Below are 16,278 nucleotides of genomic sequence, written 5' to 3'. Positions count from 1 at the left end.
GACAATACGACGTGTCAAGATGGAGATGGTTCTGTGCTGCACACCCACGGACACAAAATAGAGACTGTGTGCAAAAAAACACCTTGGCATTTTACTGTTCCTGCTGTAATTTTCTTGTTTTACCTTTTGCTGTTGTACATGGCGTTACTTGTGGATATTGAACACAGACACACAACTGCACACGGACAGGAATCACCGGCAACTAGTCTGTTTGAGCTTAGCTGGGTTTTTATCATTTGCATGTGTTTCATGGAGATAGAGAAAGAAAAGGAAGAGAGCGGGGGGGGGGGGGGGGGGGGGGGGGGGGGTGATGGTGTGGGTATCTATGAAACTATAAACCACAAACTCTATCATTGTCTCATCATAGCGCCAGTATTGATCCAGAAATCCAATGATCCCGGCAACACTGCTTGGCTCTTACTCCTTTGCACAGAATAAACATCTCTCTCTCTCTTTCTCTCTGACTCTCTCTCTCTCTCTCTCTCTCTCTCTCTCTCTCTCTCTCTCTTTTACTCTTATCAAATGCAGATAAGGTTGTTGTTTTTTTTACACCCGTTGGATGAAGGGTTACAAGCGAGCGACAGCAACAGAGACAAAGCAGTGTTTACAGGCTGAAGCAGCCATCCACGCAATTCATTTCTGTCCACCCGTCTGTCCCCCTCTCATTCTCTACGTCTCTCCACTCCATCTCTCTCTTTTCTACCCTCTTCATCCCTCTCCTCGCCATCAATCCCTTCTCTGACCCACTTTCCCGCCTTCTCTTCACCATCCTTTGCTTTTTCTTTCGCATCCGTCATCCTTCTTCCTCTTCCCCTTCTTCCTCCATTTCAATTCTCCCTCCTCTTGTCTCCTGCCTGTGTTCCTGCGCTTCTCCACCCTCCTCCTCCCTTTATCCCTCTTCTTCTCCCTCCTCTCCTGCTACGTCTCCTGCACTCTTCCTCCTCCATCTCCTCTCTAAACCCATCCTCCCCCGTGCGTTTTCTCCCCATGATTCTCCTCCTTCTTCTTCTTATGCAGTCTCATTGAATATTCACTCTCTCCACGCTCAGCCTTCCTCTCCATCTTCATCTTCCTCTCATCTCCTGCCTTCCTTCCTCCTACCCTCGCCTTCCCCTCTCTGTCCTCCTCTCTCCTACCTCCTACCCTCTCTCTCTTTCCTGTTCCTCCCGCCCTTCTCCCTTCCTCATCTGTCCTTCCCTCCCCCTCTCCTCCCAGCTCCCTCCGACCTCCTCCTCCTCCTCCCTTCTCCTACTTTCTCCTTCCTCCATGAGTCATTTCGCGCTCTCTCTGTGCTCCCCTCACTACACCACAGAGCCACTCAGGACAGACATTCATCAGCGGGTTGAGATGATAGATGCTGCTCACCACAGCTCCAGCAGCCAGTTAGCCTGGGGTGATGCCGTATGCATACAGATATCACCTGGCTATAGCTGTTGCCTATGCTGCTTCAACCGGGATCGAAAACACACGTGTGCTCAAGTTTACCCACATACATCACTGTCAACACAGCAAGATTAGAGTATCACTTTCCAGAACGGCATACTTTATAAAGGGTTTAATAATGTGTTTATTAATGTTAATAAAGATTTGATCAATACTTAATATCAGTAGTAAAACATATAGACGTGTTAAGAACAAATCTGGGGTTAGAAGGTGTTATCTGTGTAATGAATCACCCTAGTAGACAGTTTGACCACTTACCTTCCTAAAAGAGGCCTGCTGAGCATCCAGATCAAAGTCTATTTGTTACCAGCGTGTTAACATTTACAACTGCTGATGGATTATTGCAGAGGATGAAGCTTTATTCAACCACACCACGGTCAACCCTGTGATACGATCTTAGCTGTGTGTTGCCAAATAACAAGAACAGCACAAAGAACTTGCTGAAAGTTCGTACTCCTGTTGAACTCCTGAGCTGATTGTTTTGCTGTTCATATAATCAAGGTTCCACCCTGTAATATGTGAAAGTGATCTGCTGAGGGAAAAAAAGGGCATATCCTGATGTGCAAACGGTCTTTTTGCAGTTAATCTCAGTGTTGTATTCATGATTGATGACTCTAACCTGTGTAAAAGAGTTAAGTTAAACTCTGAACATAAACAGATAACACATAAGCCAATTTACCAATCAATGACAAACATTGATACGTTTAGGGCAGAGACCATCATGCGTTGATGGTCAGGACAGTTACCCTTTCCTGAGCATTACTTATAACTGCAGACCTGATAGCGTTTAATGTGGGAGAGGCATGACCCTTTATTAATGGAATATTTTCAATACTGTGTGTAAGTGTGTAAGTGAAAGAGTGAATGAGAAAGTTTGGTGTGCTTGCGCATTCATGTGTTTGTGCACTTGGGCATGCAAGATGAGTGTCTGTGTGTGTGTGTGTGTGTGCGCGCTCTTGCTGTAGATTGTTAGGTATGTAAATTCCAGGGGAGTTAGGTTAATTGGGTCTGAAAAAGAGGTGGGTGTGTCTCTCTCCTCTATGACGGGCTTATTTACATAGCAAAGCTGTAATTACCCTAACGAAGCCCCCATCCTATCACCGAGAGTGCGCGCACACACACACACACACACACACACACACACACACGCACACATACGCGCAAATCCCCCAAACAGGTTGGAGCTCAATCATACCAAACCTGTATTTTTCATCACTCCAGATCCCTCTCAGAAGTGTTCCATTCACATGTTCATTTCTAATTGAATGGGATCCTTTGCAGCGCCAATCAGTCGGTTTGTTGGAATTTCTCAATCAGCACTTATTGGGTTCTAAGAGAGATGTGGGACCCATTCCAGCACTCAGCAATCACTTCCTTCCTCACCCCGTCCTTAATCTTTTGTAAAACAGGCGTTCCCTTTGTAAGTTTTCAATTACAGAGCAAAAAAGATATTTATTTTTTATTTTTTTGAGTGGGGGGGACGGGGGGACAGGGGGACGGGGGTTGGGGGGTATGAAGTTATTAAAAATTCCAAACGCCTGCAACAGAAAATGAACACAGTGTGGAATCATTATCCGCTAGTGAATTAAAAGTAATAAAGTAATAACCCATATTCCCCCATATGCATGTTTAATTGGCAGATACAGTGTGAAAAGTTATTTTTATGGTGAGGATTGATTGATATGTTCTGAGCCTAAAATGGAGGGATTTCCTCTAACTTGACACACTTGGCCGGTGATGCCCGAAGCCGATTTCTTTGCTCTCCAAAGACACCATGCGGTTGATATGACGTCATCATCTGAAGCAAAGCAGCCTTATTAACGGTTAGGATGAGGTGAGACAGGCCAAATAAGGTTGGTACCCATGGCAACTACTGATGTGTATGCACTTGCCTTGTTTGTCACAGTACCTTGGTTAAGTTATAATTACTCACCTAAGGACCCAAGGAAATGTTTTACCACTGCATTACCTTTCCCGTCTTCACTGACCTTCTCATGTGACGGCCTAAGAACTACTCAATTAACCATCTTTCATTGAGTTTGAATACCCTTTCCGCAAACTTTCAGGGAATGAGCATAGAAGAATTGACACATTTTTCCAGAGAAAGAGCAAGTTGTGTGACTCTATGTTTACTGCATTATCATCGACCGAGCTGAATGTCAATGGAGGGACGAGTGTCTCTGCATCTGTACGAGTGTTGTTCACCCTCGATGTTTTAGTCAAAGAGAGAGAGACAACAGCTTTCTGAAAGACTTTGGAAGACTTTGCACTAAAGAGGAAAAGGGGGATTGAAGGAGGTGGGGTGCAGTTAATCTAAGCAGGTAAGGCTTTGCAGGGTGTGTGTTTGTGCCAATAATGTTCCATCAGATCACTAAACAGATGCTGCAGTCCTTTACAGATCATCATTTGACACTGTGAGGAAGGGCAAAGTAAGTTTAGTTTGCAGTGTTGTATATCACACATGCTTCTGAACTGGTTTGAACCTAAATCCAATTCCATTCTCTCACTTTAAAAAACAACATTTCAGTTTTAAATGTGTTTCGGATGACAAACTTCACCTGGAATCCATCCATCGCTGATACTTGTTTTTGATGGTGTTTGAGCATTGCAGGGTGGATTCTTTTCCCTCTTCAAACTGCTAAACCAGCACCTTTAGCCAGGCAGCATCCGTAACTCCCATCACCTCCCTCAATCTCTGCCCTTCCCTCTCCCTGCACTTCCTATACCAACAGGAATTTAATCTTTCAAGCCATCGTTGTTTTTCCTCTCCCCTATTTTTACTGCTGCTGCTGTTGCTGGAAGACCACAGACTGCCTGTGTATGCTGATACCCCCCCCCCATACACACACACACCTCCCCACCTTCACCCTCTTTCTCTCCAAGCCTGTCTCTCTCTCAGTGTCTCTATTTGTCTGACTCCCTCTCTCTCTCCATCTCTCCATCTCTCTCTCTCTCTCTCTCTCTCTCTCTCTCTCTCTCTCCCTTTTTCTCTTTTTCTTTCTTTCTTTCTCTCTCTCGCTTCCCCTGCACGCTGTCCTCATCTTTGTGTGTCTCCATGTTCCTCCTCCTCAGTTCTTCTCTCCTCCTCGTCTTCTTCACTCCTTCTCACCCCTCCTGCCCCACACCCCCACCGCCTCACTCTTTTTTCTCTCCCTTCCCTCCTCCCTCCTGTCTGTCTATGCTTTGGAGCTCTGCTGTACGTGCCACAGATTCAGATGGCAGTCCAATGGTAGTCGGAGACAAACACATGGAGACACATGCATGCAATTACACATACACACACACACACACACACCGACACACACACACACACACACACACACACACACACACACACACACACACACACACACACACACAGGCAAATGCATAGGTAGGCGGCTGCACACATGGACACAGGCACACACACACACACACATTTATGCAAAGACACAAAGAAAGGTAGAAACAAATTTCGGCTAACACACTCACACCTGCACGTACAGAGAAGCACACGTCTTCACCCGCATGTACATTCATTTGTACAAATACAGACTAGTAGTGTCACACTTTTGTGAATTTCAGTCACCTCCCCGAGCCATGGAGTGGTTGGGGAGACATTGCTGTTGGAGCACAAAGCCATCACAAAACAGAATGCGGGAAATATTAATGAGAAAGGAGAATATTCAGTGAGATTAAAAATGAAGAAAGAGGGAATGGTAGAATAAGTTAGAGTGTGGTGCAGTCGAGGGGAAACTGTAGAGTAGAAGGTTATTTCCCCACTGTCTTTATTTGTAACATGAGCATATAATAATGATAATAATAATAATATTCTTGTATCTGAATCTTTTGTATCTGTGTGTGAGAGTGAGAGAGTGACACCAAGAGAGAGAGATGGGGGGGGGGGGGGGGGGGGGGAGTGGAGTGTGGAGAGAGAGAGAGAGAGAGGAAAGAGGTCAGTCTAAGCTTATGAAACATTTTCTAACCTAACCCGGCCTATTTCTGACAGGGCAGGACTGTAGACTTCCAATCAGACATACAAGTTCCCAGGGTTGACAGCGACATGCCTTTAGGGACCTACACACACACACACGCAACTGAGCTGGTGATGTGATCTTGCACCTTTGTGAGCTCGGGGTCTTTCTGAAACGGAGACCTCGTCTGAGTGCGGCGTGGCGAAGAGATGCACGCGAGCTATCAACTGATTTCACCATTTTGACATATTGAGAACATGGCTATCTTGCAGATAATTAGAATAGAAGGCGTTCCCAACACTGCTTGCACGTTTTCCACTGACAGTTATTATTAACATTAGAGTCATGGTTACATACATTATTGATGAACCCAAGGTTAATATTCTATACAATCATTTAGAGCATGTGATTCCACTTCAATACAATGTATATACCATAGGTTTATGTAGAATATCAAATCTGAGTTTGCCTAACTATGACAGATGCTTTAAACAAGAAGACACAGAGATTAAAATGTCAAAAGTATAAATCTGTATTTCTACCTGTGACTGTGAGGAACAGAACCCAACATTCAGCACAAGCAATTGGCGATCTTGGTAATTGCCAAATGTTGTTCATGTTTTGTTAATGCATTGAATGACTTGAGTAAAAGTTGATTTTTATGAGTCACCGTGTGAAGAAGGAAATTCATGGCGTTGCGTTGCATCACTGACTTCTGATTAAAATGTTCAGTGAATGGAGTTATTTTCTGTTGTGTGTAATGGTACATTTTGCTGTCAGCGTGTCAAACAACCAGACCACATTCAGACCAACACTTAAGCAGGGGGACCCATTCAATGAATCACCTACTTGTCTTGAATAAACTGCATTTCATTTGCAATAAAAAAAATCACAAGTCATACATTTGGAATGTGTTCAGTAATGTGACAATTTTCTTTGTTATTCTTTTGCTTTTGGGTGAAAGAATTTGCAGCATAAAGCGCTCAGACACTTTTATTTACATTTGACCTAAACGCCTGCAACAGAAACATATGTTGACTTGGATGTCAAATTGGATCCAGATTGTGCGTCCTCTCAAAAATGTTTGAACACTTACGAGAACTTCTTTTTTATCAGAGACACAAACACAAAGTGTGCGGTGGTCTAATTGGCTGTGCAGACAGTCTACACATGTTCTTTTCTTTCAACCAGTAGACTAATTTCAGATGCTGTTTTTCTGTCACCTTCTGAAATTGAAAATGGTGCCTTCAATGCTTCTTTCTAACAGAACTGGGTTGCTTCATAGTCATAGTCAAAGTCATGTTTATTTATTTGGAATCTCCTTCTAAAAGTCTTGTGTTATTGCAGCTTCATCCACTTGAACTAAATTAACTAAAACATAACCAAATCTAAACAGTGACATAACTAAACTTTAATTCAGAGCACAGACAATACTGTAAATGTTATTTTAATATCAGAAATTGTTAAGAAATTCTAAATTGGCTGTATCTGTATCCTGATCCTGCATTAAAATACACATTCATGTGGACAATCATCCTGATTGGCTAATCAAAACAGCCCTGCAATCCTTTCTGGGAGTATTGGGGCTTTATTGATGACTTCAATCAATGGCCACAACTGAGTTATGGATGTTGCACAATTGACCATTTATGATTTATGTTGCTGTAGTGTCACCAACATATTTTCCAGAATGATCAGAGTTTTCAGTGTTTTTGTGAATCAGGCCACACCTACAAGAACAAACACTAAACCAGAGTGATCTGACTCATTACAATATTCTCCTGCAGCAGTCTGACGATGCTTAGCTGCAAAACAAATTCCCAACATCATCACGTTGGAAATAATAAAGCACTTCTCCAACTCTCAACAAAGAATATTCCTGCTCAGTCTGTATTACTCTGTTGAATGTTTTTTTTGCAATATATGCTTCAAACCGGCTCATATTTCATTCCAATTGTGACGCTTTGAAACACACTTTCTGTGCGGCTGTTTATGCACTGGTGCAGGTAGATGCGTGTTTTCTCATGCAGCAAGTCAGTTCTGGTTGATACGCAATTAATTAATCCAATGAATGTTATTAGAATCGAACATGGGACAGACAGAAAAAAGGGCAGAGGAGAGAGGGAGACAGTGAGAGAAAGAGACAGGGACGGAGAAATGTGTTTGACTATGCAAGACTTCTCTCTCTTTCTCAGTTGTTTCAGTGGGAGTCATGCGTTTGGCACAATTGAAAGTTGTGAATTTGCAAAAATTAAAAAATCTGCAAGGGAAACACACAAAAATACTGAAATATTGCAAAAAAGTTTCTATGCTTGCTGAAATGAAAACATAACTTCTGTCCTTGTGCTCCTTCTCTTTGTTCCTTAAAAACACACATACACAATAAGGCTTCAATTATACGTTACTTTACCAAATGTCATGTAAACACCTTAAGCTTATAAGAGTATCTGACCAAGATTATGCAATTGTAAATCTATTTATTGATTGGTGAGCAACCTCTGCATGCATTTCCTCAATTAATTCCATCCATGTGTATGTCTTACTTGTATTTTCTTACCTTAATCGCAGCACAGCCAAATAAGTCTTATTGAGTGCATGTAAACATAAGTCAACTGGAGAGGGAATAACAATTGGTTCTTAAGAAAAACCTTAAACCAGACAATGCATTATCAGAAAGCATTATTCTGTGTTATATTGTTGAGGAGGAAAAAGTAAACATTGTGAAAGTTGGACTTTTGTCCCCAGAGCCGCACAGTATTTACAGCTCCGTCCCGACATAGAGATTGTCCTCCAAATTATTCACATGTAAACCCAATGCTGGATTTGATTCTTCTGTTCTTTGGACCACTTCTGCTTTCTTTGCTCCAGAATGTGTGCAAGTCACTGAACCACCCACCCACCCCCCACCCATCTGTGTTCAGAGCCCCCTCTGTTATCACGAGGGCAACAGCAATTCTTTGAGAGGTCAAAGAAGAGATGAGAAAAAAGTTAAGAAATATTAGAGATGGACAGACATTTTTCATGGATGATGTGAGGTGGTTAAAGCAGTGGTTTTGTTGGGCCGGCCGCAGTGGTCCACCCCTGCTGTTGTCCTGGTCCCGGTTTGTCTGAAGGTTTAGATACACGCGTTGTTGACTGTCTCGCCCCTCGGCCAAAACTACAGGGCCTCCTCTCTCCCCTGCACAGGGCCCCTCAAGCTCTCTCTCTCCCTCTCCCTCTCCCTCTCTCTCTCTCTCTCTCTTTCTCTTATTCTCAGCTATTCACTCTATCCTCGCTGTCGATCTTCAGTCTTTAGCCGTTTTCCTACTCAGTCGCTGAGAAGGAAAACACACACACAAGCGCACACACAGAAAATCTTCCATCCTTTTCCCTGTGCTCACTGCCCATATCTTTCTCCTTTCTCTCTGCACCCCCCTTCCTCTCATTCCCTCCCCTCCCCCTCTGCCTTCCACCCCTTCCCCCCCCCCCCCACCAATCCCCCATCCTTCTTAAACAGAATGTGTGTTCTCTGAACGAGCGCACACACACACTCGAACACACATACACACGCGCGCACACACACACACACACACACACACATACACACACACAAACTGGTGCTTTACCTCCCCTAGGAGTTGTTCTTAACTCGCTGACTGAGGCACGCTCTGTGTGCAAGTGTTTGTGTGCGTACGCGCGTGTGTGTGCGTGTGTGTGTGTGTGTGTGTGTGTGTGTGTGTGTGTGTGTGTGTGTGTGTGTGTGTGTGTGTATGTGTATGTGTGTGTGTGTGCATGCGTGTTAATGCAGACCGTGCATGGGGGGTGGGGGTTAGTATGTTTTTTGTGTGTCTGTGCTGCTGACTCCACACATGATCCCCATTAGAGGCTGGCGGGAGTAGACACACATGCATTCACATATTGCACACACACCTACATCCACACCCACACAAACACACTTTTACTGACACACACACACACACACACACACACACACACACACACACACACACACACACACACACACACATTATACATATATCTGCACATACAGATATACACACATCAACCTGAACATGCACGCGCTCAGTGGGGTTCTGAGGGGCCTGTTCCCATTTCACCCCTCAGGCTTTTCCACTGTCAAGGGGCGGTGTTGGAACTGGTTTCAGAACAAAATGTGAGCTTTTCCATCACCAAAAAGTGGTTTTCAGCCGGTAACACTGACCCTGTTCAGACCACTTAAATCTGCTGCTCTCAAACAAGGCAACTCTGACACTGAGGGTGGGTTAGTACTGACCACCATGTATGGTGATAACGTCATTCCTTTTGCAACCAGAAGCACCCCAGAAGATCAGATGAGTTGCTAGATTGAAAAAGCTTTGAACACTTAGACACTCTTAGATAAATAGCATATGACTAATAGCAAAATCAAGGGTCAAGTGAAAAGATCAATGCTTCACTAGCACTGTTATCCTTACGAAACTGGAGATGGAGTGGAAAGTTTTTGAAGAAAGAGAAAAGAAAGCATCGACATCAACATGTAAGGAGAAGGACACATTTGGGCTTAATAATAAACGATTGCAGGAATCATTGAAAGTGCATAGATATAGACAAGCAAAGGCATAGAGACGGATCTCAACGTTGAGGCGAATACGTTACTACTACTACTCATAACGAAATCAGAGCACAAGATAAAAAATAACTGCTGACAAACCAAGAAACTTTTGATTCTACACATCGCTGTCCAGCAAGTATGGTGATACAGACTGATCTGTAGAATGAACCACGCACACTCGAATTTGCCAGCGTGTATACACCAAAACATAAAGGAATATCAGAAAAACAAAGATGTCACTTTTCTCCGCCTTGGTCCAGAAAGTTTTCATGTAAGATTTGGTAACAGCTGACCCTAAGTTATAGGAGGAGATTCAAAAAGAAGAAAACAGAAATTCAGAATGGCAGAAATTCTGGGCGTATAGAGCAAAGGAATTCAGGAAACAGAATGAATTTTAATTCAGTGTGTTACAGTTCAATGGTGTAAAAAAGAAAAGACATAAAAAAATTACGAATTAAACACTGCCTCCCTAGTTTTTCTTTGTGAAACATTCATAGTTATATATGAAGACAAGGTTGAAAAATGAGAGGACTTGGCAGAGGAAATGCTCCCTCCTGTCTATTATTTTTGTATATCAGAACACGTGTTCTATTATTGTTGTAAAGCTTTCCTTAAATTCCAATATAGCGACTGTGACAAAAAGCTTTGTTGCACTTAAACTGGTCATATGTGTGTTAGCTGAAATAAAAGTTGAATGTTTTGGTTCAGGTCTGGGTTTGTCCAAACAAGTTTCCAGTGAGAAATGACGATGTGTCATCTGGGGTGTGGAAAAAAACACAATACCGACATTTAAATACGAGTGAAAGAAATCATAAATTAACGGTTCGTTTCAGTGTTGCAAGCTGGTGTTTAGGGCCAAAAAGATCATAGATTTAAAGTTCACCACAAAGCAAACAGAGCTGCACTGCATCTATATGTGGATGTGCGCCATTGTTACTTTGGTTTAATTGTGATTATGTTACCCATGTAAACTATTTACATTGTACAGTGATTACAATCAAATACATATTCCTCCGCAGGGCTTATATTATCTTAGATGCTAGACAGCAAAAAAAGACATGGAAAGAGTATGAAAGTTAACCACCTGCACTGAGGCCACATTGAACACAGAAGAGACAAAAACAAGTTGATTCTATAGAGCCGTTACCATGGGATCGAAATTTGAGTGGTGGAATAGTTGAAATTACTGTAGATTCTGGGCACTGTACATTGTAAAAAACCTAAAACATAGACTTCAATTACTCTGCTGGTGGATAATACTGAATACATATTTCACATTTGACAATTTGCTACTTAATTTCTACCCCATTAGGGCGTGCTGATAAACATCTGCAGAGATTGAAACCTTGTCCTAGATGTTGCAGGCAATGTAAAACAAACCTGCTATTAGTGGGGGTATGTCAGTGTGAAGATTTTGGCTCTTGTCCAAATGCAAAGTCACATAAACAACAATGCATCAGTGTCTGCTGAGAACTGGGAGGTACAATAAAATACACAGTCTTGGCAGGTGGGCAGGGCACATCACCTATGCCAAAGATGTTATCTTGGCGAGCTGCTGTTTGAGTATCATTGCTTTCATAAACATTAATTTTATAGTATTTCTGCTCGAGTGGACAATATACAGTGGACAGTAACAGGAAAGGAGGGAGGGACTGAGAGAGAGAGGGAGAGAGAGCGAGAGAGAGAGCAGATAATGTGATTTCAGAAGAAGGATCCACACCCAAAGCATCATCAGTGTGAGGAGTGAGATTGCTTTTTTGTTGTTAACTTTTGACAAACTGGGTGACGTCACTGAGGAAACAATTACTATTCCTCTATCCCATGTATGGAGGTTAGAAAATCTGGATCATATAATTTGTTTCATTGGTTCCAAGCTTCATAAATCCTAAGAAGATTACAGAGGTTATGAAGATCATGTCAGGTCAAACAACCACTATATTCACAACAACATATTGCTTAACTAAAACTGTCTTTATTGGAGGAAATGTGTGCAAAAGTTTGATGTTTAACATTTTAGAAAATACATTACAGTAAAGTATGACGCTTTATACAGCTTTACCAGATTCTCATATGTTCAAGATAGTGAACAGAATGTAAGAGGATTGAAACACCTTGTTTACACAAACATAATGCAGAAGCACTCTACAGGAAACACCAAATCATGTTTGAACACCTGAATCTGAATAAGGAATTACAATTAGAACAAGAGCTGCAATCAGAGCAATAAATGGAATTAGGATAAAAAGGAGAAACTTGTATGAGAATCAGGATTGGAATTGAACAAGAATGAACATCAGAATCGGAATTGGAATTAGAACCAAACATCAGAAATGGAATTAGGATAAAATGTGAGTTAAACTTTGAACAGGATTGAAATCACAATCAGAAATCTAGTCACAATAACAATCAGAAAATAATTACAATCCAAATCTTTAATCTGAATTGGAAGTAGAACTACAAACTGTTGCAAAGATAATAACATTTGGAATTACAATTAGAATCACTATTGAAATCAGAGTCTTAATTTGATTAAAATTCCAATTAGAATAACCAGGAAAAAGTTAATGAATTCGAACACTTGAATCTGAATGAATCTGAGTCGGAATTAGAGTCAGAACAAGAATTGCAACAACAGGAGCAGTGTGATGTTGACCTGGTTAGACGGTGCTGACAAACTGTAAGAAGCAACCTGGCACAGGAGTGACACACTGGATGCAGGGGCTCGCACATTGTAGCACAGATAAGACATACTGCATGACGGCAGACTAAACATAAACACACTGCAGGTACACATCCAGAGCTGAAGATGTTTTCCACTGCAGCAGCTCAGCAAAGTTGGTAAGAGCTGATGTTCAAAGTGGAGCTGGGCTGATACTCAGCAAAAGATTCAAGACAGATGGCCAAATACAGCCTCACTGATAGGTAGTCTGAACAGAGTACGCCAGTCACTCCTATACAGAATGCCATAATATACTACTGCACAGTATTACTCATATGCTACAGTAGCAGCAAAAACAAAGGCAGAAAGAGAGATAATCAGTCTTAAGTCCTCATCTAAACTACACCCAGTCTGTCCAGTGCCTGCTGGCTCTTGGGATTGTGCTTGAGTTTTAATCCACTTAAAAGCAGAGGACCTCTGCCGCTGTTTCTAAGGGGCTTGACCCGCAGTACACGTGTAGTCACACACACACACACACACACACACGTAGATGATCCGCACCACCATACTTTATACCGAACTAATAACACACACTGTATTTATATTTATATATTTAACATACATTCACATACAGTATTAATATAAATGCACAAACATATTCCATCTTGCACACAAATACATCTATACACAAATTTAAATTGCATTTCGGGCTGTCTGGAATGTATTGATTATGGGGTACATAATAAACATAATATTAGAGCGAAGAGCAGTCAGATGTTGGAGTTGTCTTCATTCACATCAGGGTCAGAATGAAAACACTAACTTGAACCTATACAACAGGCTGATGGATTACCAAGGCCCAACCTAACCTGACTGGATTTATTGAAGAGAGGTCAACAGTCATTCCACCATTGTTCAACTCCACTTTATGTGTGTGTGTGTGTGTGTGCTCGCGTGTGTGAAAGAGAGAGAGAGGGCAGAGGGAGAGATTGAACTTCTCCACCTAAATATCTAGACAATTTTTTAAGGCAATTTTCATTATTTATCAAGAACTACTTATGGTCTTGTGCATTAATACAGTTTAAAAATACAATATATACAATAGATTGTTCATACTTAAAGCAAACAGCCATATGAATATTGTATCTCAAGTATGTCTGAAAACAAAATATATTTTTCCAAGCAGCCACAATATGTAAACGTATGGTTCAATGCTGTATTTTGCGCTATGGACACACTGTCATACTTTTCCCCTTCTTGCACCAACGTTTGTCGTTATCTAATTTGAAATGTACTAATTCCTTATTCTTGCGGCGGGAGGGCGAACCACTGACTTGAACAGCTGCTTCATGACCCAAAAAACTGTCAGTCTTTCCCTGGAATAAATTGTGGAATATACCATGTTTGGGTACAGGGGGGAGCCGGAGACGTGAATTCCCATAAAAGGGGGGAGGTTACATAGCAGTGCGCACGTTTTAGTGCTATTAAACATCGACAAAAGAGCAATTAATGTGAATTCGTGGATAGTGGCTCGGTGAAAGTTGCGAAAGATAGAAAAAGAAGGAATAAGCCCAAGTCTTGCTCCCCTGTGTTTCAGCACCGTGTTTCTAGAGGACCCATAGTAGAATCAATTCAGCGAGAGGGGAGCTTGAAACCGTCCACTCATGCTTTCCTCCGAGTGAGAGAGAAACACAGTTGAAGTGAACACACAGAGCAGTCGGCCGCACAACATGCACACACAACAGGCAGGGAAAAACAACCACACTCTGCATCCAGTTACAATCATACTACACCAACACTGTACAAAGAGCACAGGAAACTGCCAGTCACTGCTGGAATGCTATAGGTGTATTCAATTAGGAGATAAATGACTTTTAAGTTACTGCAAACTAACTACAGACTGCCATACTCACCAAATAAGGTTATTACAGAGCTGCCAATGCATAAGGCTTTCCTCTGGTGGTATTCATTTCAAAATTTTGAACAAATTCTGACTCAAATGGGCTATAGATTTATATGTGTTGAACATATCAGCATACGGGACTCCATACATCTCCCCGCTGGCAGATGTTGAATACAGATGTTCCCGTAACCTTCATCAGGTAAAACCACGATTAACATGATGAAGGTTAACGCAGCTCAAGATCACAGCAATGTTCCCTCAGTGAGTTTAGTGTGCGTGCGTATTTGTGTGAGGCGAGTGTGCGAGCATTCCTGCGTGTGTGCACGTGCAGGGTCCGCATCTGTGAGGGGCATAAAGGTCCCCTATATAAAGGAATCTTTTAAACTCACTACGAAACAAGCTAAATGGAGACATAAATCATGAAATAATTAAATGCTCAACAAATTAAGGGGAATGTGAGCGTTGCATATGGACAAGTTCTGGGCCTAGTATGTAAAGCTCTAACTCCAGTAAAGAACTGTTTCCCTGTTTGTGTCAACATATCCTCGACAGCTAGTATGATGTCATCATCCAGGGCAATACAGGTTCCAGCCAATACATTGTTGATATCTTGGCAAAGGTGAAAGTTTGAGGTGACAAAATAAGGAGAGTAAAGTGGATGCGGATTTCTTAAAAAAAAAAAAATCTCAACAGCTATCAGTTACACAATCACTGCAAGTTTGAGTGATTTGTCAAACAGACCCATGCGTTACTTGAACATTTTGTACATTATAATTCAATGAGTGTAGCTGGTATGCAAAAATGCAAATGCAGATTTCATTACTCCCATGAAATGATTACAGCCCTCGCCCACTTCCTTAACTATGAGGCTCAGCTCTTATCAATCAACCCATACTTGATATGCTGTGCTTCCACCACATTCAGTCAGTCACTCATAGAAGTTTGACCAGTCTTCTGCTGCTGGTCAATGAGCAGCAGCTGACTTGCACTTGTTTGTGCCTTGCTCAAGGGCAAATAGTAAATTGTGTTCATCTTTCAGAATTAGATCCAAAATGGTAAAATTACCCTTCATTGAAAGAACAAGAGGCTCAATTACAGCTAGACATTAAATTTACATTACCCTAGCGAAAAAAGAAGCTCGCAATAGGTCAAACATATTCTAAAACCATGTTGGTCTGTTTCCCTAAACTCAGTCCAACTTCATTAAGCAAAACAGACTGCTAAAATGTATTTACTGTCATTATTAATGCTCTTTCAAAGTTAATCCAGGGAAGACGTAACTGTGTTTAACTGGCATTCTTCATCTGGCCCAGAGTAACGCACTACAGTGCATTTCCCTTCTCAGAATATGAAAGCTACTGCACGTGAATGGGAACATATGGCTGAAAACACCACAAGCGCCGAACCAACGTCGTGTGTTTGATACGTGGCAAGAAGATAATTTTGGGGGTCAGATTAGTGAGAGCAGTTCTGACCTTTTCACCGCTGTCATGTTGCAACACCTGCTGCAGTGATCCACTGATGAACACAACGGTTTAAACATCACATGAGTCTGATGCAGTCGGCGTGCATCACAGCAGCGTACAACTATCAATCTTTGCATGTTGTCATATGCGTCCAATATATTATCTGGTGAACTATTTATTGGAATGTGTGTGCACTGTATATACATGCAAAGGACATACAGTGCATGCACTTCACGTGTGCCCTGGGTCCCTGCATGTATTTA

The sequence above is a fragment of the Genypterus blacodes genome, unplaced genomic scaffold (assembly GCF_046128005.1).
Source record: "Genypterus blacodes isolate CSIRO-AG114 ecotype Tasmania unplaced genomic scaffold, CSIRO-AGI_Gbla_v1 ptg000073l_1, whole genome shotgun sequence".
NCBI lineage: Eukaryota > Metazoa > Chordata > Actinopteri > Ophidiiformes > Ophidiidae > Genypterus > Genypterus blacodes.
Note: the sequence above shows the minus strand (reverse complement) of the source record.